Source organism: Rhinoderma darwinii, chromosome 2, assembly GCF_050947455.1.
Source record: "Rhinoderma darwinii isolate aRhiDar2 chromosome 2, aRhiDar2.hap1, whole genome shotgun sequence".
NCBI lineage: Eukaryota > Metazoa > Chordata > Amphibia > Anura > Rhinodermatidae > Rhinoderma > Rhinoderma darwinii.
Window position 1 is genome coordinate 436,135,931 of NC_134688.1, and position 24,274 is coordinate 436,160,204.

The 24,274-nt window shown below is 41.1% G+C and overlaps 1 protein-coding gene across 3 annotated transcripts in view; it reads right to left on the bottom strand.

Moving 5' to 3' along the window:
- Positions 1-24,274, bottom strand: part of EPHA6 (EPH receptor A6) — an 886,412-nt gene that overhangs the window by 732,100 nt on the left and 130,038 nt on the right. The window lies entirely within an intron of this gene.

Here is a 24,274-nt window from a genome sequence, read left to right on the forward strand (position 1 = left end):
TCATCTGCCAAGTGGACGCCCAAACACTTAGTTTGTTTAAATCTGCTTGAAATTCATGAACATCTTCCATAGACTGAACTATATTACATAGCTTGGTGTCATCTGCAAAAATAGAAATAGTGCTATTAATCCCATCCTCTATATCATTAATAAATAAGTTGAATAATAGTGGTCCCAGCACTGAACCCTGGGGTACACCACTTATTACCGGGGACCATTCAGAGAAGGAATCATTGACCACAACCCTCTGGATACGGTCCTTGAGCCAATTCTCAATCCAATTACAAACTATATTTTCTAAACCTATAGTCCTTAATTTACCCATTAGGCGTTTATGGGGGACAGTGTCAAATGCCTTTGCAAAGTCCAAATACACTAAATCCACAGCGGCCCCTCTGTCTAGGCTTCTGCTCACCTCTTCATAAAAACAGATTAGGTTAGTTTGACAACTTCTGTCCTTAGTAAAACCATGCTGGCTGTCACTTGTAATACTATTTTTTGTCACATAATCCTGTATATAGTCCCTCAATAGCCCCTCAAACATTTTCCCCACGATGGATGTTAAGCTTACTGGTCTACAATTACCCGGGGAAGACCTAGAGCCCTTTTTGAAAATCGGCACCACATTTGCGCTGCGCCAGTCCCTTGGCACTATACCAGTCACTAGAGATTCTCTGAATATTATGAAAAGGGGGACAGAAATAACTAAACTAAGCTCTTTAAGAATTCTAGGGTGTAACCCATCTGGTCCCGGGGCCTTGTGCACATTTGTTTTATTTAATTTAGCTTGCACCATATCTACATTCATCCAATTCAGTATATCAACTGATATATTAACAGCACTGGCACCGGCTACATCAGCTGCTCTTTCTTCTGTTGTATATACAGAGCTAAAGAACCCATTAAGTAACTCTGCCTTCTCTTGATCCCCTGTGACCAACTCCCCATTACCATTATCTAGGGGTCCTACATGTTCAGACCTTGGCTTTTTAGCATTTATATACTTGAATAATTTTTTGGGATTTGTTTCACTATCCTTGGCCACCTGCCTTTCATTTTGTATTTTTGCTAATTTTATTACATTTTTACAGATTTTATTAAGCTCTTTATATTTTACAAAGGCTACAGCTGTACCCTCAGATTTGTATTTTTTTAAATGCCCTTTTTTTGTCATGTATTGCCCCTTTCACAAAAGGTGTAAGCCATGTGGGATTTAATTTTAGTCGTTTATACTTGTTACCTATAGGAATACATTTTGCACTATAATAACCCAAAGTAGATTTGAAAATCTCCCATTTATAATTTGTCCCATTATTTGATATTAGTTCTTCCCAGTCTATATCCTGAATTTCAGCCCTCATCCTGGGGAAATTGGCTTTCTTAAAATTAAATGTTTTTGCCCTCCCAGCCTGCGTTTGTTTTTTACAGTATAGGTAAAATGTAACTACATTGTGATCACTGCTACCGAGTTTTTCACGAACATTGACGTTCCCAACAAGCTCTGCATTATTAGAAATGACCAGATCCAACAGAGCTTCACCTCTAGTCGGGTCTTCCACAAACTGGCCCATAAAATTTTCCTGCAACAGGTTGAGGAAATGTCTCCCCTTTGCAGTTGAAGCCGAACCATGACACCAATTAATATCCCGGAAATTAAAATCTCCCATTATCACTACAGTACCCGCCTGTGCAGCCCGCTCCATCTGTTTATATAGCTGACCTTACATCTCCTCAGTTATATTGGGGGGTCTATAGATTACACCAAAAGTAATTTTTTCAGTGATTACCTCCCTTTCTAGTTCCACCCACAAGGTTTCAACCTCCTCACAGTATTCACCCACTATTGTCTCTTTCACACTTGCCTTCATATAATTTCTCACATACAGACATACACTACCGCCTTTCCTATTTGTCCTGTCTTTCCGAAACAGTGTAAAACCCTGTAGATTTACAGCCCAGTCATGTGAAGAGTCCAGCCATGTTTCAGGAACACCAACTATATCTATATTTTCTTCCAGTATCAAGGCCTCCAGCTCCCCCATTTTGCTTGCTAGACTTCTGGCATTTGTGAACATACACTTTAACTTGCCTTTCAGTTTTTCACTTTTATTATCAGAAATGTGATTTGACATTATTTGGGCATTTTTATTTTCACTGCTGTTTTTTTAAGAAAAGAATCTCCTTATCCTGTTGTCTAGTCCTCTCCCCACATTCTGTTTCCCCCCCCCCCACCAATATAGTCTGACCCCTCTCTAACCTGGCTACCCCTTTTTTTTCTACATTGACCTCCCTCCTCAGCCCTAGTTTAAATACTCCACCACCCCAGCTAGAGTTCTCTCCCCCAGCACAGCGGACCCCCTTCCACTTAGGTGCAAATCAATTGCAGAATACACTTTGTACCCCAATGAAAAGTCAGCCCAGTGCTCTAGGAACCCAAATCCTTCTCCTCTACACCAAGACTTAAGCCATGCATTTAACTCCCTGAGTTCCCGCTGTCTTTCCGGTGATGCGCATGGCACAGGCAGTATTCCTGAGAATACAACCTTGGAGGTCCTTCCCTTCAGCTTGTTCTTTAAAATTATTCTTAAGGCTCCTCCACCTACCATTTATTCTATCGTTGGTACCGACATGGACCACGACAGCTGGATCATCACCAGCCCCTCCCAGCAATTTGTCCACCCGTTCCACCACATGCCGAACCCTGGCACCAGGGAGACAGCAAACCATTCGATTGAGGTGGTCTTGGCGACAAATTATTCTATCCGTCTTCCTGATTATAGAATCCCCTACGACTATCAATTGCCTTGGCTTACCTGCATTACCATCTCGCCGACTACTAGCTGGGCTGTTCTCCCGGCTGTTAGGGAGATCAGTATCCACTAGGGCTGCCATTTCTGAGACTGACACCCCCGCATCATCACCCAACTTGGCAATTTTGCTTGGAATGTCAGAAACCGCATCGGCCTTCCTTTTCTTTGACCCCTTTCTACTGCCCCTAACTACATTAACCCAGCTACTTGCCTGATCCTGCTCATTCATGTCTTCACCCTCCAATTCTAACCCACTAACTGCATGCTCCGTGAGCAGCATGCTTCGCTCAAGATTGTCTATCGCCCACAGTGTTGCATTTTGCTCCTCCAGTTCTCTAATGCGAGCTTCCAGGTGACCAACATGCTCACATCTGCCACAGAGGTATTCACCCTGGAACTCCGGCTCCAGTCGTGCATACATATGGCAAACTGTGCACTGAAGAAAACCTCCAATCTTGCTATCCATTATCCAAGTTACAAAAAAAAACAGCGAACAGTTGTTAATGCAAAAAGAATAGAAGAGTACTTACTGGGGCTTTAACTCCTCTTTTTAACTCCGGTTTTTGTAACTCCACTTGATATACAAACCACTTGTTTTACAAGCCCACAGAGCTGAATAAATTGACAACTGGGTGCTACCACTCTCCTTGTCAATGAGGCATGTCTCTAAACAGCCTTACTTTGTCCAATCAGTGCTGACATTCTGTGTAGGGACACACCCTATTGACATAGGGAATGGTAACACCTAGTTGTTAATTCATTTACACTTGCAGGAGGAATAATAAATAATGCAGGGTTCTAAGAAATTGTTATTTTCTTGGGAATACAAATATTTACTAAAAACAGACATTTCAGGAGAGCTGGCAGGTCCTTTTTTTAAAACCCAGAGATAACAGCTTATTGTTTCTGATCATCCTTGACACAACTTTAGGATGAAGATGCAGCATCCTTCTTGACTATCTGGCAAACAAAGTTACAGTCACTGACTGAGACCACCGAAAGCCTCAGTATAGGTAATAATTGTATGGTCAATGGGTGCCGCACCACTGGGAACCCCATGGTTTACTAGAACAAGAGCCCCAACCACCGTTCCTCCTCTCTGCACGATTGCAATGAGTATGATTTTGAATGGCACAGCGATCCCACATGTGCACTGGAGCTTTATTCAATATCTATGGGGCCAGCGGAAGTTCTTGATTGTACAGTGAGGAGGAATGAGGGGTCGGGACCCCGTTCTAGTGATCGGTGAGGGTCTGAGTGGTGGGGCCATTTCTCACCCATTGGATAGGTGACAAATGTACATTGTGGGAAAACCTTTTTGCACTGTCATCTACATAGTGTGGAAGTGGATGTCCACAGACTAGCAGGTTTGGCAATTTGTATACATTCTAGCAGCTTGTGGCGTTCACTTTCACTTTTCAAGAAGCCTTAGACCACATTCACATGGCAGTATTTTACATCAGTATTTACAAGCCAAAACCAGGAGTGTAACCTACACAGAGTAAAATGGAAAGATTTATACCTCTACCATGCTTTGAACCCTCTCCTGGCTTTGGCTTACAAATACTGATGCAAAATACTGTCTTGTGAAAGTGGCCTTAGAGGTTAGGTGTATTTAGTGAAAGTCGTTACCCTACTTTACTTCACTCGGGCAACAATTTAGTTTGCCACCCTAGCCCTGTATTGGCTTGTTGGCAACCCTTCTGGCACCTAACACCTGGAGCATATGCCCAGTCAGCCCCCCTAGCTTTACCTCTGATAAATGATCACTATGGTACTGTCACTGAGAAAGGGGGAGGAATCTGCTAAATGTGGTCAGGTTTTGTTTTGTAGTATGTAGAATGTAAAAGTTAACTGCAGAAAAGATTCTGCCCAATGAATATTTTATTTTTGTGGGATGTATTATTGTTATTTTTGTTCCTGTTTTGTTACTTGTTATATACAATGTTCACTACAGCTGTCTTGCATCTTTGCAGTCTTTGCTTGCGTTCCAACCAGGGCCCATACGTAGATTGCAAACAATTCTGTTTTTCAGCTTCAACCAAGGTCCATAGACTGTTGTTTTTGTTTTTTGTTTTTCTTTTTAGGTTGCCCAGTTTCCTTTTACAATCAACAATGTATCACTCATTTGACCTTCTAAGCAGTTGCTCTTAGTTTATTTGGTTAGACAAGAGTAGATTTTTAACATGAATCTGTTTTCCCTTAGTCCTAGCAGCAGCACAATAATATCTCTGCCCCTGTGAACTAGTAGGACAGATGGAATTTTTTATTTAATCAAACTAATCAACTAGAGTCTCCTCCCTACATAATGGCATCCAGCCCCTTCTACCATGTATTTATTATAAAGTAGTAGGCTTAATTATGGCGGGAAGCTTGTGGTGCTGCTAGGTTGAAGGGAAAACAGATTAACGTTAGAGATCTACTCTTCCCTTACATCCTGCAGCAGCACAATAATGGGGAGATAACAAGAAGAAACCCCATAGGGAGGGCCCTCTTGACTGGTGGAACTCAAGATTGGCCGCACAAGAGCCGTCTCTTCAGAGAACCAAAATTCAGCCCATAATGCTTGATAAATATTAAGTGCTAGCTCCAAGCTGCACAGTAAATTTGATCCAGTGAGATCAGACTTTATGCACCCCAAGAGGTGTCCACTGCTCTAGTAGAATAGTTTTAGACTAAATGAGGTGAATCGGAGATCTAACACTGTAAGCCAGACTACTGGCCTCTACACTTCATCTAGCCAGGGTAGGTTTAGTGGATTTTAAGTCTTTGTTTCTTTATGGAAACTTCCTAATCTCTAACTCCAAGCCAACTAGATCTCAAGACAGCAGCAGAGATCTAGGAATAGAGATTATGTTCCCCATGAGAGGAAGACTGGTGCCAGAACAATGGAAGGGAGTTGACCTGATTTCAGGTTACAAATGAGGAACTTTGGAGTAAAGTTTGGTAGTAGCTTCAACAAGACCCTGTCCTGTAGGCATTTGATGTATGAGTCCACTGTTGACAAGGCTTGAAGTTCCCCTGTTCTGACAGATGTTATGGTTAGGGGCGGACATCCCACATGTGCAAACCGTGCCGATGCACAGGAGCCCAGTATAATATAATTGGGGGACTGAAACCGTGCTCACAGTTACTGGTGCACCGTTGGAATGACTCAAGCTAGTGTGCCATGGTAAACCATTGGAGAGTATGGGGTCCCACACACCCCACCCCCTACACAGGGCTCCCACCGCCTTTGTCCGCCATTGATTATGACCAGAAGGATATAACCTCTTAGGATAGGTAATTATGTGGGACCTTCTCCTGAGGTTCAGAGGTAGTTGATCATAAACTTCTTAGGACTATGCAAAGTCTCCTTTTGCAATAGCAAAACCTAAAGTTTGGAGTCTGACACACCAAAGTAGTATTAAAACAAAGTAACTTTATTAGATTAAATAAAAAATAACACATATATTAAAAACAGAGATGATTTCCACAGTGCGGAAAGACAACCAGATTAAATAGATATATTAACTACAATCACATAGGTAGTAGGTGACACAGTATAATCCCAAAAATAGTGATTTAACAGCACATAGCAGTTGTATAATATATACTCTAATGCATGAAAACGGCAAGAGAACCTGTTCAGCAGAAAGTGAATGGATGGTAAATCAATACTCATAGATAGAGCCAGGTGAAAAAACACTGATAGTATAGATAGAAAGAACATATATAGCACAATTTACCAAGTAAAAACGTATATCACATGGTAAAAACAGGGTAATACCTGTATTATTAGCCAAAACTTTTTTACTCTATAGGTTTACCAAGGTAGAGAAACCTGTGTACTGAAGGAAATTTCCTATGCTGAAGAGGGACTCTTACCCATCATGACAGTCACCGTCTCTGGTGTTGACAGGTTCTCTTGCCGTTTTCATGCATTAGAGTATATATTATACAACTGCTATGTGCTGTTAAATCACTATTTATGGGATTATACTGTGTCACCTACTACCTATGTGATTGTAGTTAATATATCTATTTAATCTGGTTGTCTTTCCACACTGTGGAAATCATCTCTGTTTTTAATATATGTGTTATTTTTTATTTAATCTAATAAAGTTACTTTGTTTTAATACTACTTTGGTGTGTCAGACTCCAAACTTTAGGCTTTGCTATCAATCAGCGGGTTCCACCGTTACTACCATGCTAAAGCCCCTATAGATACTATACATTAAGTCTAATATATGACTATAACAAATGAATTTGGGGAGATTTGCCTGTGGTGTTCTTCATTTAGGTATATCCTTTTGCAATAGGTCTGAGGATAACTGGTCTCATTTAGCAGACCATTTCAGGAACCTTTTCCCTAAGGGCTCTCGTGACAAGGATCTTACCCAAAATGGGGCCTGGACTAAATTTTGTACCTTCCAGGTCCTTTCCCGAACCCTTCCTGCTGGAAGTGTAGGATGTTGTTAAGCCATGGGTTGCAACTATCCACTCCTTAAATGGAATATAAAGCTGAAACAATCAATTCGCCCCTTGTGTAAGTCTTCTTGGTAGTTCCAGACCTGGACTGTGGGCAGGTCTAATTGATTGGAAAGCCCTTTAGCTTCTAAAGGGGCTGGTCAACCTTCAGGTCCTGGCAGAGTTGAGTGCCGTAAGACACCAAGTTCTTCACTGGGGAAGTCTCCAGTAACACCCTCGACTCATCTGAATGAGGTGGGAATACCATGACCTCTGTGGCCATAATGGTATGATGGCTTTTACCTTGGCCTGGTCTTGCCTGATTTTCATCAATACCCTGGGTTTCAAGGAAACCGGAGGGAAATTGTAGGTCAGCCTGAACCTCCTAGTGATGGACATGGCATCCACTTCCAATGGATTGTCACCCTGACAAAGGGAGAGTATATTTCAACCTTGGCGCTGAACCTGTTGGCCATGAGATCGATCTCTGGCACTAACCACTTCCTGGTGATCTGCTTGAAGATCTCTAGATTCAGAGACATTGCTCCTGGACTGTTAGATTTTGACTCAGTTGGAGCCTTGCATATATACAGCAGAGGATGGGTAGATTCAACTCTGTCAATATCAAGATCTTTCCCACCTTCCTGAGAAGGGGTTCTGATTGGGTACCACCCTGCCTCCTTGAGTTCCTTTAGAATTAAGGACATAGAGCTCTAGAGGGGAATCTTTGAGGCAAAGTCTGTCTACCACTCTAGGGAGTATTCCCAACCTAATTGAGATGCATCTGTAATCAACAAGATCCAATTCTCTGGACCAGGCTTCTCACGTCCCTAAGATGTTTCCACATTTGATAGATTAAGGAGTTGGGAATGACAGGGTGCACCTATTGTTCAACCACTCCGGGTTGTATTACCTTTCGGTTCTAGATCTCTCTCGGGACGAGTCGCCGGTGTCCTAAGGCCCAAAGAACTGCCTCTGCAGCTGCTGACATGAACATAAGCCCCTCCACTGCCAATATTCTTTCCTGCCAAGCAGGCGGAAGGGAGAATATCTCCTGGGTATTTATGACAAAGCCTAAAAATGTCCTTGATCTTGCTGGACCAATGTCTGACTTTCTCAATTTATTAACCAACAGCTTTGGAATTACTGGACAGTAGTTTGAAGGTGGCGCATCAAATAAATCATCCAGGTATGGAACCACAGGTATTCCCTGTGTTCCTACAGGCAGCTATAGCGGTCACCACCTTAGAAAAGGTGTGAGGAACCGAAGAGATCATGAAGAAAACAGCAGTGAATAGCAGGGAGCTTGACACTGCTTCATATCTACACAGCTGTACTTTGCCATTTTCTCTGCCTCTCAGAAAATCTCTATATGAAGGTATGCATCCTATGGAGGAAATGACATCTCATTTCCATGGATGCAATTGTCTATTTGACTTTTCTTCTTTCTGAAGAATAGGAAGTCGATACCTTTCCGTCTAGGAATTGTAGAAAGGAGACATCCAGGATGACCTGATGTAAAGGTGCAGTATGGGAAATGCTTCCAGAGGAAGTGTATTGAATAGCCGGACTGCCTGATCTTCAACCGTAGGAAGGGTTATACTTTGCCAGCTTCAGTAGAGTTGGAGGCACCCTCTACAGGAAGGGATCTAGTGTCAGAGTTTAGTCTTTCTGGTGTCAAAAGTGGAATCAGAATCACCGCCTCCTGGAGGAAATGAGACTTAATAGTAAACCTACAAGAAACCTCAAAAAAAGAAGAAAAGGCAGAACAAACTGCAGAAACAACCTAGAAGCACTAAAGAACAGGGGACATAAAACCGCAATGGAATGTGTAAATATATAACTACCACGTATTGTAAAAAATATAAATCTTTATTTATGAACGACAATAAATGGTATCACAGAAATATAAAATTAGCTAGATAAAGCTGGTCATACACGAAGAGCAGCAGCAAAAAGGTATAGATGTAAATATACCATGAGGTAAACAGACATAACCCATCTCAAACCAAACGTCCCATGCCTAATAACACCATGTATATAGTACATAAGTGATAATATAGCTGTTGTAATAAGACAAGCAGATATAAAGATACTAAGATACTAGGTGCAGTCACAGATACTACACCGTGTTCAAAATTATTATGCACATTGGATTTAAGTGTCATAAACATTTAATTATTCGTTTTTCAATTAAACTCATGGATGGTATTGTGTCTTAGGGCTCTTTGGATCATTGTAATCAATCTCAGACACCTGTGATAATTCGTTTGCCAGGTGTGCCCAATCAAAGGAAAACTACTTAAGAAGGACGTTCCACATTATTTAGCAGGCCACAGGTTTCAAGCAATATGGGAAAGAAAAAGGATCTCTGCTGCTGAAAAGCGTGAAATAGTGCAATACCTTGGACAAGGTATGAAAACATTGGATATTTCAAGAAAACTTAAGCGTGATCATCGTACTGTGAAAAGATTTGTGGCTGATTCAGAGCACAGACGGGTTTGTTCAGATAAAGGCATAATGAGGAAGGTTTCTGCCAGACAAATTAATAGGATTAGGAGAGCAGCTGCTAAAATGCCATTGCAAGCAGCAAACAGGTATTTGAAGCCGCTGGTGCCTCTGGAGTCCCGCGAACCTCAAGGTGTAGGATCCTCCAGAGGTTTGCAAGTGTGCATAAAGCTATTATTCGGCCACCCATAAACAATGCTTTCAAGCAGAAACGGTTGCAGTGGGCTTAGAAATACATGAAGACTAATTTTCAAACCGTGTTGTTTACTGATGAGTGCCGTGCAACCCTGGATGGTCCAGATGGATGGAGTAGTGGATGGTTGGTGAATGGCTACCATGTCCCAACAAGGCTGCGACGTCAGCAAGGAGGTGGCGGAGTGATGTTTTGGGCTGGAATCATGGGGAGAGAGCTGGTAGGCCCCTTTATGGTCCCTGACGGTGTGAAAATGACCTATGCAAAGTACGCAGAGTTTATGACTGACCACTTTCTTCCGTGGTACAAAAAGAAGAACCGTGCCTTCCGTAGCAAAATTATCTTAATGCAAGACAATGCACCATCTCATGCTGCAAAGAATACCTCTGTGTCATTGGCTGCTATGGGCATAAAAGGAGACAAACTCATGGTGTGGCCCCCATGTTCCCCTGACCTCAACCCTATTGAGAACCTTTGGAGCATCCTCAAGCAAAATATCTATGAGGGTGGGAGGCAGTTCACATCAAAACAGAAGCTCTGGGAGGTTATTCTGACATCCTGCAATGATATTCAAGCAGAAACTGTCCAAATACTCACAAATTCAATGGATTCAAGAATTGTGAAGGTGATATCAAAGAAGGGGTCCTATGTTAACATGTAACTTGGCCTGCTAAGTTTTTTTTTTTGATTGAAAGAGCTCTTGATTTCTGTAAATATGACCTCCTGATGCTGCAAATTCAACAAATTACCATTTTAGTTCTCTTTACAACCTTTAAAATGTCTTGATCTCTGTTGTGCATAATAATGTGAAACAGTGCATTTTGAGTTTTTTACTTCTAAAATAAAATCTGTTATCATTAGATTTGTTCAATAAAATTCGTATTATAATCCAACGGTTGATGGCTTGAAGATTCTACTGACTTTCATTTGCATCGACTAGGAAAATCAGCGAAAAATAAAATTTGCATAATAATTTGGAATGCGGTGTACATGGTGATAAATATATATGGCAGTGGCACAAATACGAAAAGCCAATGTAGGTAAACTAACACAATTACAGCAATCACCAGTAATGAAGGTAAGAAGGCATACCTAGGGACATGGTGGAGGAACAGGACGTGGAGAGATGTGTCACAAAACAGAACGCCTCGACGCGCGTTTCGCCTAGGACCGGCTTCGTCAGGAGGCTGACGATATTAAAATAAGGGGAAGCTTTTATAGGAAGGCTGGCAAAACTAAATATTAAATATTCTCACCTGCGAGTAATGTGCAGATCGACGCTCAGTTCACATGATGCGAGAGCCCGCATCACCGGAAGCGCCATGTCTCTGCACGGTGATGACACTCCTCGTGATATGACAATAGACGCACATCACCATGGAGATGCAGACACCAGAGAAGACACTCCGGAATGAGGGAATCACAGCGCATGCGCCAATGAGCGTCCGTCCACACAATACACAACTGAGAAGTAATAAAGAATAATGTATATTGGGAGCGGAGGGGATTAACAAGAAAAGTCCCAAAGTACAGATGAAACATCAAAATAGTGCCATAATCTATCAATTTATCAAATATAAAAATATATATATGCACATATCGAAAAGCATAATTACATATAGATATACATCTCATCATATAAAGAATCAAAAAGAAATAATAATAAATTAATAAAAAATATTTCATAAATAAATAACACATAAATATGCCCTGTCAAACAGAAAACAAACAAGTGAGGAAATAGTATATAATACATATAAATTAATGTGTTAAAAGTGAGATATAAATATGAAAATGAGATTTAATGCAGAGCCCTAGACTGCTCGGTCATCCTGATTGACTTTGTTAAGGGCTATGGAGCCTCTTAATTCCCTTCTAGTGAACCTTGGTCTGCCTCGGTATTGACTTCTGTGATCTCAGAGCTCACGTTGAACTCCCTTTACTTACTGCGGTACTTACTGCGGTAATGATTCTACCTTCTTCTCAGAGAAGCTCTCTAAACCTTTAGTCAGCTAGGACCCTAAGAGTCTTTTGACTCATACTTTAACTCACAGATGTTCTCCTTGGAAGCATTAACTGCAACTCAGAGTTTAAGCTAGAGAGAGTGTCTGCCAGTGATGGATAGGGCCATAGTCCTGTATGATAACCCTACCTGTTGGGATAGTATCACCCAGGTAGTCAGGGGTCAAGTTGATGATATCACATGTAACTCTGGCATTTCTATCCCCTTGGATCTGTTAGAATCCATTTTTGGTGAGCCCTGGAGATTTCCTGAAGTCAATAGAACTAGGCACAGATTCCCAGCTAGCTCTCCCACCCTGGTACTTGTGAGCACCTACAGCCTAGCCCGCCATATTTAGCTTAGCTGTAGGCTAGCTCTTTTTTACTTTATTTAATATAAAGTCTTTGGCTGTCAGGAAATGCTGGGAGTTGTATTTCCACAACAGCTGGAGTGCAACATGTTGCTGTGCACTTCTGCGGTCTGTAATGAATTGAGCCATTGGCCTTGCTCAACAGATTAGGCCCTTCAGGCTCATACTTGGAGATTTGACCTGACTGGACGGTTTTGGCGATAGCCATATAATCTTAGAGGAGGACCTCACTGCTTAAGTGTAGCACATCCAAAGGAAACATGGACCATATTAAAAATATTTCCTCTTCTGCCATCATAGGTTTATTCCAGAACCTCATCCACTTAGAAGGCTCTAGAGGTGGAGACGAGAGCTTCCCCCTGGTCCCTTGACCAGATGGGCTTCCACAATTTCCATTAGAACGATAAACTGACTTGAGGCATTGCCCCTGGCAACACTTAGAACTTCCTGAAGAAGGATCCCCAGTTCATTCATTCCATATGGATCTTTGAACAGTCCTTAAATCACCGGGTCTCCCATATTGCTTGCCAGGCCTTAATCTGCATAGCTTCTGCACTTTGACATGGGCAGGTACATTAGTCTAATATAGCCATGGACATCATCTTCCAGAGATGGTTCACCTGCAAGGATGCAAGGACGACATTCTTGGCACCTAAAAGTTGCTAGGTACAGGCAGGGAATATCACAGTCCCTGCAGCTACTGTGCGCTCAATTGGAGGTTGTTTTTCTTTTTAAACCCCACAGCAGGGGCTGCACACAGACCGTTGTTACACAGCAGACATGCTCCAATATGTCTGAGTATATTGCCCCTTCTCTAGCAGGCAACTGTTTCTGCTGAGGAGCTTCCTCCAATCTCTGTCGCCAGAACCTGCTGAAGATTAGTTAGCGCTTTATACCAAGTAATAGTAGCGCTCAATGAGGCAGTGCAGCACTATGTTCAGACTAAATGCATACATGAACAAACGGAAACGGATCGCTCTTCATACTAAGCTTTCCCAAAGACTCTTATCTGTGAAACGCTGAACTCTCCAGGCACTTCCGCCCTCAGCTTATAAGAGGGAGGAAAAAGTTTAAGGTGCATTTTGTATGTTCACACGGCAGCCTCCGTTACGGCTGAAATTACGGAGCTGTTTTCAGGAGAAAACAGCTCCGGAATTTCAGACGTAATGGCATGTTGCCGGCGTTTTTCGCTGCGTCCATTACGGACGTAATTGGAGCTGTTTTTCTATGGAGTCAATGGAAAACGGCTCCATTTACGTCTCAAGAAGTGACAGGCACTTCTTTGACGCAGGCTTTTTTTTTTTACGCGCCGTAATTTGACAGGGGTGCGTAAAAAAATTACCGTCTGCACAGAACATCGTAAAGTCCATTCAAATGAATGGGCAGATGTTTGCTGCCGCTTTGGAGCCGTATTTTCGGACGTAATTCGGGGCTAAAACGCCCGAATTACGTCCGTAAATAGGGTGTGTGAACCCAGTCTTCAACCCACAAATAGCAAATTGCAGCAGCAGTCTCCAGACTGAATAGGGTTAAAACACCCTTCGTAGATCTCCCAGGATTGTCAGAAGTTCAGCATAACAACATAAAAACAGTAACACAATGCAAACAAGCAGCAAACCATCTATCCAAGTCCAAAGGGCAGAAAAAAACACATGGTAGGAGGGTCTGGATGTCCTTATGTAGGGAGGAGACTCTAGTTGATTAGATTGATTGAATTAAAAATTCAATCTGTCCTACTAGTTCATAGGGGCAGAGATCCCCTGTTATTGTGCTGCTGCAGGACGTAAGGGAAACTACAATGCCAGCTTCAATGTAACAATGTAAATAGATTCTCTATGCCGTGCTGTATTATATTATACAAAGCAACCGTAAATTATATTATCAAAGCAAAAAGAGGCTCATTAAACTTGTTCAAAGGATAAAACATAGGCTAAATATGGTTTTAGCCTTGTCTTAGCAGTGATCCGACATCCAGTATTCACCCTGGTCCCATTTCAAGGTGAGAATGGGTCAGGACAGCTACAGGGACAATTATAGACTCACTCTTACTAAGGCAACACATATGGTTAGGATTATTTAAAATTATGCTGGATTTGAGTTTTATTAAATATATGTTAGCATCTGTTAAATTGTGAGAATAGCCTTTTTCTCGCCATCTCTGAATGCTCTGACAGAGTGCTCGGGTTGCCAAATTGTTGAAAGGCCATCTGCCTGTGCAGAGGTAAAATACTCTTTTATTCTGCTAAAAAACATTTTCTAAAAGAAATGTAGCAAAAACCTGGAAGCTGAGACAGAGAATTCTATAAGGAGAAAGATTCCACATCCCAACGTTAAAAATTCCTGTAACACGTGACAAATCGTAATGTCATACATCATGTGGTAGCTGGGCCGGTGGTAGAAACGTTAATTGAGGTAGAAAGGTCATTCATTAGTGTGTGAATATCTATTAGTAATAATCATGAGATCTCCAGATCATTTTCATAGTTTTCCTTGAATGTAAGTCACATTAATTCTTATAGAACATATGTCATAAATATTAATGCATGGAGGATCATAAATATTAAAGTATTGAAGGTAACGACATTAATGAGGGACTGTATTGAGTGGTATCACTTGAGAGGTTGTGCCATCTTTGCCTTTCTTTGGGGTTCAAGTTGGTTATTTGTAAGCCAAACATATTGTGGTCAAAAGATGTCCAAAAAATCAATGCCCCTTCAGGCCGGTTTCCCACGTAGAGTAAACGCTGCAGAATTTCCGCAACGGAATTCTGTGCGGAAGTTCTGCAGCATTTACAGTAGCAGCAGAGGGTGGATGGTATTTTAAAAATCTCATGTTCACGCTGCGGAAAATGTTCATAAATTCACCTGCGGTGTGGAATTTAAATTTGCAGCATGTCAATTTATGCTGCGTTTTCAGTGCTTTTCTGTTGCAGCTTTTACCATTGAATTCAATGGGGATGCAAAACCCGCAACAGAAAGCTGAGTGTTGCGACTTTTTACGGCGGATTCGCAGCGATTCCACCACAAAAATCGCAACTCAGAAAAATAATTAATTTATACTTACCCAGAACTCCCTGCTTCTTCCTCCAGTCCGGCCTCCTGGGATGACGTTTCAACCCAATCACAGACTGCAGCGGTCACATGGGCTGTAGCGTCATCCAGGGAGGCCAGACCGGACGGCAAAGGAGGGATGCATCACCATGACAACGGCCTAGGAAAGTATGGACTTTTTTTTTAATTATTTCTGTGCACAAGGTGGTGCGGTTTTTCAGGCAGGTTGTGCTGCGGGTTCCAGGTCAGGTACGCTGCACAGTTTTTACGCAGCGTATCCGATCCGTGGGAACCCGGCCTAAGAGATAAACTTGTTGAAAGGTAGACCATGATGATTATGGAGTGATATAGAAGTTAAAGGGTTTGTCCTGTTTCAACAAATGAATGCTATTTTTTGTATTATGAAAAGTTATATCATTTTCCAATATATTTTCTGTATTAATATATCACGGTTTTCAAGATCTCTGCTTGTTGTTATTCAGTAGGAACATTGATTGTTTACTTCCTGTGGATACAATTCTGTCCATGTTCATGTGATGGACACACAGGTGCACGGCTCGTTACAGTCACAGTATGCGTATCAGAGATGTGTCTTGTAACAATCCCGACACCTGTGTGTCCATCACATGACCATGGACAGAATTTATCCACTGGAAGTTACCAATGAATGTTCCTACTGAATAACAACAAGCAGAGATCTTGAAAGCTGTGAAGAATTAATACAGAAAGTATATTGGAATATGGTTTCACTTTTAACTATACACAAAATAACAAAAAGGGTATGTTCACACAGGCTATTTTTAGCCGTTTTTCGGGCCGTAAATGTCCCAAAAACTGCTGAAGAATCAGAAGCAGAACGCCTACAAACATTTGCCCATTGATTTCAATGGTGAATACGGCGTTCTGTTACGACAGGGAGTTTTTTTTACGCCTCATTTTCAAATACGGCGCGTAAAAAGAAGTGCATGCCACTTCTTGAGCAATTTTTCATTGACTCAATAGAAAAACAGCTCCAGAAACGGCCGTAAAAAACGCAGCGAAAAAAATTAGTTTGATTAAAAAACGGCTGAAAATCAGGAGCTGTTTTCCCTTGAAAACAGCTCCGTATTTTCAGCCGTATTTTGTTAACCGTGTGAATATACCCTAATTTGCTGAAAGGGAGAACCCCTCTACACTACTAACCTATAATAAAATTGTCTTATGATTGCAACTAGATAATATTATAAGAGACATAAGTCAGTTAGAAATGATTGTAAGGATATGTGCACACACACTAATTACGTCCGTAATTGACGGACGTATTTCGGCCGCAAGTCCCGGACCGAACACAGTGCAGGGAGCCGGGCTCCTAGCATCATACTTATGTACGATGCTAGAAGTCCCTGCCTCGCTGCAGGACAACTGTCCCGTACTGAAAACATGATTACAGTACGGGACAGTTGTCCTGCAGCGAGGCAGGGACTCCTAGCATCGTACATAAGTATGATGCTAGGAGCCCGGCTCCCTGCACTGTGTTCGGTCCGGGACTTGCGGCCGAAATACGTCCGTCAATTACGGACGTAATTAGTGTGTGTGCACATACCCTAAATAATAAAGAGTTCATCTCCATATGAGCAACATGACTTTCTGTAATTGGAATTTGCATAAAAATGGAATAATATATCCTCTTATTGCAGGTTGTCTTGGGACTCAATGATCTTCATAATAATATGGCTCAACAGCTCCCATCCGGTTTTAAAACAAAGGCACATACAACCATGGACTCCTAAAAAATTCTTAGTTGTTCCAAACGTATTTGGCGCCATTCAGAGTCACCCGGTCCCCCGCTGCTTTCTGTAGCCATCGTAAAGCGAGGTCTTGTCTTGCATCACATAACCATGGCAGCTGATTACTTGCCACACGGAGAATGTGTCAGCCATGTTGTCACCACTGTAGGCCCGGTTGGCGGTGGTAGTTATGTTATTGCTGTGCTATGATATTGGGCAGCGGTGGGGGAACCAGAGGTGCAAGAATGATCCCAAACTTAAAAGGAAATCATATCTGGATTAACTTTGTTTAAGGACCAGAGAACCCCTTTAACAAAACCAGACACAGATGACGGGGAAAGTGAGATCGGATTATATTTAATGTACGTTTTCTTATATCCCAAAATGTGAAAAACTGTTCAGCTGCATCTGAAGGGTCGGTACCCATCACAGGGTTCAATCTCTGTATAAATGTATCGTCTTTGCTATACTGACTGAGTTATAAATGAGAGCAAGTGTCAGTACCTACTAAACAGCGGTGTAAAAAACTGATCAGGATTTTGTTGCACACTTGGGACAGTGCAAATGTCAAAGCTCTTTAATTCATTGTATTACACCCTAATAAAAGGCAATGCGGCCTGAAAAAAGTTGCTCCGATTTTTCGCCATGGCTGCGACCTGCTGCTATCGTTACTAAATGGATTAGAACCTTGTGACATTTGCATTTTCTGCAGTGTGCATCATGAGCTTTATTTTTCTATGGAGATTAACTGTAGCATGCACAAATGAAAGGAATACACAAAGAGGATGATTTATAAATCATTTACAATTGATCGGGCTGTGTTCTGATGGCTATGGTAATTACCATTGCGGAGGAATCCCGCTGCTCCCTTGCATCTCCTTGCAAATGATGTGTTGCAGGTTCAATCAGCAAAGATTAGGCTTAACATTTGCCTAAAATGAATGTCACAGAAATATTGACGTTCTATATAGCAATTATTAAGTAACACTCCACTGAATGCATATTTCCACTGTCATTTGCACTTTAACATTTCAACTTTATTTCCACCTTTTAAGACTGAAGTTATTTCCAATATAATGGTGTTGGAGATTATAATGACGAGCTTCATGTATAAGTGATAAATACTGTAATGAGTCAGAAGATGAGAAGAAAAATGCAGTCTAATTACGGGCATTGGCGCCAGGCTGAAGAGGATCAGGAACGGAGTCAAGTGAGTAGGATCTAGGAGATCTTATTTTGAGAAGACTACGCGTTTCTGGACCGGACTGGTCCAGAAACGCGTCGTATTCTCAATAAAAGATCTCCTAGATCCTACTCACTTGACTCCATTCCTGATCCTCTTCAGCCTGGCGCTGATGCCCGTAATTAGACTGCATTTTTCTTCTCATCTTCTGACTAATACCTTTTCCCAGGTACTAAGGATTTAGCACCAAGGGACTGCAGTGGGTGGCAGCCGGCAATCTACACTTCACCACCTCATAAATCGTCTCGGAGGAGCGCCACCATTCCCTCACCTTTTTTTCTGTACTAACTCAAATACTGTAATGGACATTTGAAAGAAGTAGATTAAAATTTACTTTCACTCACCGCCGCTGTCTGTGATTCTTGGCATCAACTGTTTACGCTTCAGTATGATGACATATGACATGAGTAGGCCGGCCAATCGTGGCCCCATCATGTGATGTGTCAATAATAATGATGTCACTACAGTTCAAGTGATATATCAAGCCTATGGACAATACGTCATCAGGTAGGAGTGCAAACAGAGTTGCATAGGAACACCCCTTTAAAGAGAACCTGTCACCTCTGACGTCTATTTTAGTAAATACTTGTATTCTCTAGGAACATATTTTCTTAAAACTCTGAGATGTGCCGTTCCTCTGTTATTCCGCCTAGAATTTTATGAATAAATTGACAACAAGGTGTTATCATCCCCCTTGTCAAATGGGGCGTGTCACTACACACTCTGTCAGCACTGATTGGACATCGTCAGACTGTGTAGGGACAAACACCCCCAGTTGTCAATTTATTCATACAGAATAGTTTTTTTAATGGGTAATACAATTATTTACTAAAACAGACATGTCAGGGGAGGTGACAGGTACTCTTTAACATGTCTTTCAGGACCATGGATCAGTGATGTGTGTGTGAATAAGGCATTCTTGGGGCTTATTCACACGAACGTAATATACCTCCATGCTTATGGACTTATGTTAATGAATGGTAAACATAAAGACAGAGTGTCATCATGATGCTGGCTGCGCGAAAATAACGCAGCCACGCACCATATGCTGATGCCACATGGTCCTTTTGCGCACGCGTTCGTGTGAATCCGGCCTCAAGATAACTGTTTTTTTTTAGCATGGGTTACCAAAATAAATTTTTGGGCACATATTTGCCTTTGTTATGGCATCAAAATGCCACTATCTTTTCAGCTTGTCAGCAAAGATTTTTTTTTTTCTTTATTCTTTCATTTTGTTGTTGGTTTATTCAATAAAATTGACTACATAAAATAATCCTGTAAGGCCTTGTTCACACAGCGCTCATAAAATACTATGTATAAACGTGTCAAAAACGCTGGCGTTTTTTTATGCATTTTTGATGCGTGCAAGGCCTAATTCTCCTGATTATAATGTTACCAGATACGTATGTGTCGCCTGATGTAGCCATTACAGCCCAGAACAAATGTGTGTAGCTAGCTACAAACTTTTTGTAGGGATATTCTGGTTTCAGCAAATAAGTGCTATTATTATATGGAAAGTAATGAAATGTCCTAATATACTTTCTATGTCAATTTCTCACTATATTCAAAATCTCTGCTTGCTGTCAATCAATAGAAACCTTAAATGTTTACTCGGATAGAGTGGTGAAACATCTTCAAAATTCTAAATGCACTACCAAGCATAAATCATAATTTTTAACGTAAAGTGAATGTCCACCATTTTTACCATCTTAATAGGTTCAATATTCTGTGCTGATTAATCTTCTAATATATCTGTGCTGCGCTTAAAGCTTCGTTTTTCTATTATAAAGTTCCAAAACCCCTGCATGGATGTAGATTTTTTTAAAAAAACATGCTGGCTGCCACCACTAGAGGGAGTTTAGGAGCTCACTATTCACATGTTACTGTAATCCATTGTAGAACTCACTAATAAAACAGTATGCATCTAACTTCTTAGCTCCCCCTTCTGGCAGCTGCAAGTAGCTAGCATGTTTTCTTTTCATTATATGTATATGTCGAACTCTGTACCAGAGAAACTGAGCTCTGGCTCCAATAAGGTATATTACGATATGAACCAGGACAAAATTTTAGTGGATGATAAAAAAGAAGTTCGCTTTAAGGTGGTCACAGACATGCACCCTGCTTCTAACACAGACATTCATGTTCAGTTTGGGCTGTTATACTATTCCTATAAACATTAGATTAGCAGCAGAACTTATCAAAAACATTTGGATCTGATCAGAAAATTTGGTGTCTGTTACAGCTTTAGCTTGATGTTGAATCCACTTTTTTTACAATTATCTGTAAGGGCATTTCTTTGTTTTAACCATGGGACTCACATGTGCCCCTGTCCATTATAATACATGGAGATAAGAGGTCTCTAGTTGTCAATGGTCGACTTTCCATATTTCACTTTTTTGTTTGCAAAAAGTTATTATTGTGTATATTTAAAAATGAGAAAAAAAACTAAAATAAATAAGAAACAATAAAAAGCACCACCATTGCTTGGAACAGAGGGAATGCAGCCTGGGTTTAGTCGTTTGTTCGTAGCCCTTTGGCTGTTTCCATAATTCAGAACCACTAACAGCAATACTTCGGACGCAGAGTTGAAGTTAGGGCATTTATCAGATATGGCGGAATTGCTGTTGAATTCCGCTGCGGACAGTCCGCAGTGGAATTCTCCAGCAGCCGTTTTTTACTTTTGTTTCTATACATTTTTAGGAAACTTAGTCCAGACGTTGCAGAAAATAACTGTGCGGAATTTAGGCTGCGGTGCGGAATTTTCCCTCCGCAGCATGCTCAGTCTGTTACGGAGAAGAAGCGGAATTTGGCTGCGTATTTCAGCCTTTGCAATGCAAAAACTGAAATCTGTGGCAAGTCCGCTGTGATATCTGCAATGTCTGAATTACCTGTCAAATGTTGGTGCAGATTCGTTGCGTAATTCCCCCTGAATCTGCACCAACATTTGCAGGGGAAAAATTCCGCCAAGTCTGAACATGGCCTAACTGTTCACTTTTGCTTTTGTATTCACTAACCTCAGCTTTGTAACAACTACACATATTGAGGGAAACAATGAAATACATTTTCCAGGGAAACTTTTCTGATGAGCAGCTGTATCTAATCACTTTTCCTCTGCTAGACCTTTGTGTACTACAATTCCAGTTATAGTTTGTTTACGGCAATTGGGTAGAATTGCTTTTGTATTTAAATATTCATATTCTGTTAAAACATAATGCCCAGAAATGAAGAAAACTGCATCAAAAATTGAAACATAAAATGGAAAAAAACATTTAATTTATTTAAGGGACAAAAAAAATGGAAAGTGTTCATGTAAATGAAAGACACTGGTAATTCTGCAAGCAGCCTAGTTTTCTCTGGTCTCTAAAATCTATTCATCAATATAAGTCATTGTCATAGAAACCTAGTTGTAATCCTGGGTAGTACACTGCGACCTAGACAGGATGACATATTACCACAAATACCGGACATTTGTATGTATGTAGACGCTATACTAAATTATGTACATGAAAAAAATAAAAGAAATATGACGTTCATCCAGTGACAAATCAGACATAACAGTAACAAGTGAATATTATTTTAGTTTGTGGTAATTGTGACAAATGTTACATTATAACGTAATACACATTCCAGTATTATTATCACTATAGCTCAGGGCAGGAGCCATATAGTGCCAAGAATAGGATTTGACCCTGTCCAACTAAGCACAACTGATGCACAGAGCCGTAATATGGTCATGCGCACAAAACCTAGGGCTTTGTTCACACAGCATGATTCTGGTGGCGGGGCCATAAGGTGGTCTCGTAGCCAAAACATGTATTTTTAAACATAGAAAAAATATAATACAGGGTGGGCCATTTATATGGATACACCTAAATAAAATGGGAATGGTTGGTGATATTAACTTCCTGTTTGTGGCACCTTAGTATATGGGAAGGGGGAAACTTTCAAACTGGGTGTTGACCATGGCGGCCATTTTGAAGTCGGACATTTTGTATCCAACTTTAGTTTTTTCAATGGGAAGAGGGTCATGTGACACATCAAACTTATCGAGAATTTCACAAGAAAAACAATGGTGTGCTTGGTTTTAACGTTACTTTATTCTTTCATGAGTTATTTACAAGTTTCTGACCACTTATAAAATGTGTTCCAAGTGCTGCCCATTGTGTTGGATTGTCAATGCAACCCTCTTCTCCCACTCTTCACACACTGATAGCAACACCGCAGAAGAAATACTAGCACAGGCTTCCAGTATCCGTAGTTTCAGTTGCTGCACATCTCGTATCTTCACAGCATAGACAATTGCCTTCAGATGACCCCAATGATAAAAGTCTAAGGGGGTCAGAACGGGAGACCTAGGGGGCCATTCAACTGGCCCACGACGACCAATCCACTTTCCAGGAAACTGTTCATCTAGGAATGCTCGGACCTGACACCCATAATGTGGTGGTGCACCATCTTGCTGTAAAAACTCAGGGAACGTGCCAGCTTCAGTGCATAAAGAGGGAAACACATCATCATGTAGCAATTTCAGAAATCCCGTGGCCTTGAGGTTTCCATTGATGAAGAATGGCCCCACTATCTTTGTACCCCATATACCACACCATACCATCAATTTTTGTGTTCCAACAGTCTTGGAGGGATCTATCCAATGTGGGTTAGTGTCAGACCAATAGCGGTGGTTTTGTTTGTTAACTTCACCATTCACATAAAAGTTTGCCTCATCACTAAACAAAATGTTCTGTGTAAACTGAGGGTCCTGTTCCAATTTTTGTTTTGCCCATTCTGCAAATTCAGTGCGCCTATCTGGGTCATCCTCGTTGAGATGCTGCAGCAGCTGGAGTTTGTAAGGGTGCCATTTGTGAGTAGCTAATATCCGCCGAAGGGATGTTCGACTAATGCCACTCTCCAGTGACATGCGGCGAGTGCTACGCTGTGGGCTCTTGCTGAATGAAGCTAGGATAGCCACTGATGTTTCTTAATTAGTGACAGTTTTCATGCGTCCACATTTGGGCAAATCCAACATTGAACCAGTTTCACGAAACTTGGCAAGCAGTTTGCAAACTGTAGCATGGGAGATGGGTGGTCTCGTAGGGTGTCTTGCATTGAAATCTACTGCAATGACCCGGGTACTGCGTTCACCAGACATCAACACAATTTCTATCCGCTCCTCACGTGTTAACCTCTGCGACATGTCAATGGCTGTAAACAAACAGAAGCTTGTAAATAACTCATGAAAGAATAAAGTAACGTTAAAACCAAGCACACCATTGTTTTTCTTGTGAAATTCTCGATAAGTTTGATGTGTCACATGACCCTCTTCCCATTGAAAAAACTAAAGTTGGATACAAAATGGCCGACTTCAAAATGGCCGCCATGGTCAACACACAGCTTGAAAAGTTTCCCCCCTCCCATATACTAATGTGCCACAAACAAGGAAGTTAATATCACCAACCATTCCCATTTTATTTAGGTGTATCCATATAAATGGCCCACCCTGTATATTAAAAATAATAGAAAAAATATAATGGGAAGGCTTAGGCTTTGTTTAAAAGTTTCAGTTCTTTTAGAAACTGGGCAACAAGTAAAGTAGGGGCTTCTGGTTCCCATTTTTAGACATTTGTGTTGTATATAAAACACAGATACATATGGTATGTATTTTTGACCCAAATGTTTTTACCCAAATACTGCCATAAAATGCCAAATAATACAAAAGTGTCCATTTTATCTTTGCTTGAATCTGGTAAAAGAATTCAATTTATCATGAAACCAAATCAATATAATATCGCAACATGCTATTAAAACTCTTGACAGGCTGCAATTCACAACACAACCACTGGGTGACTACACATAGACACATATAGCACAGACATCTTGTGGCAGAGT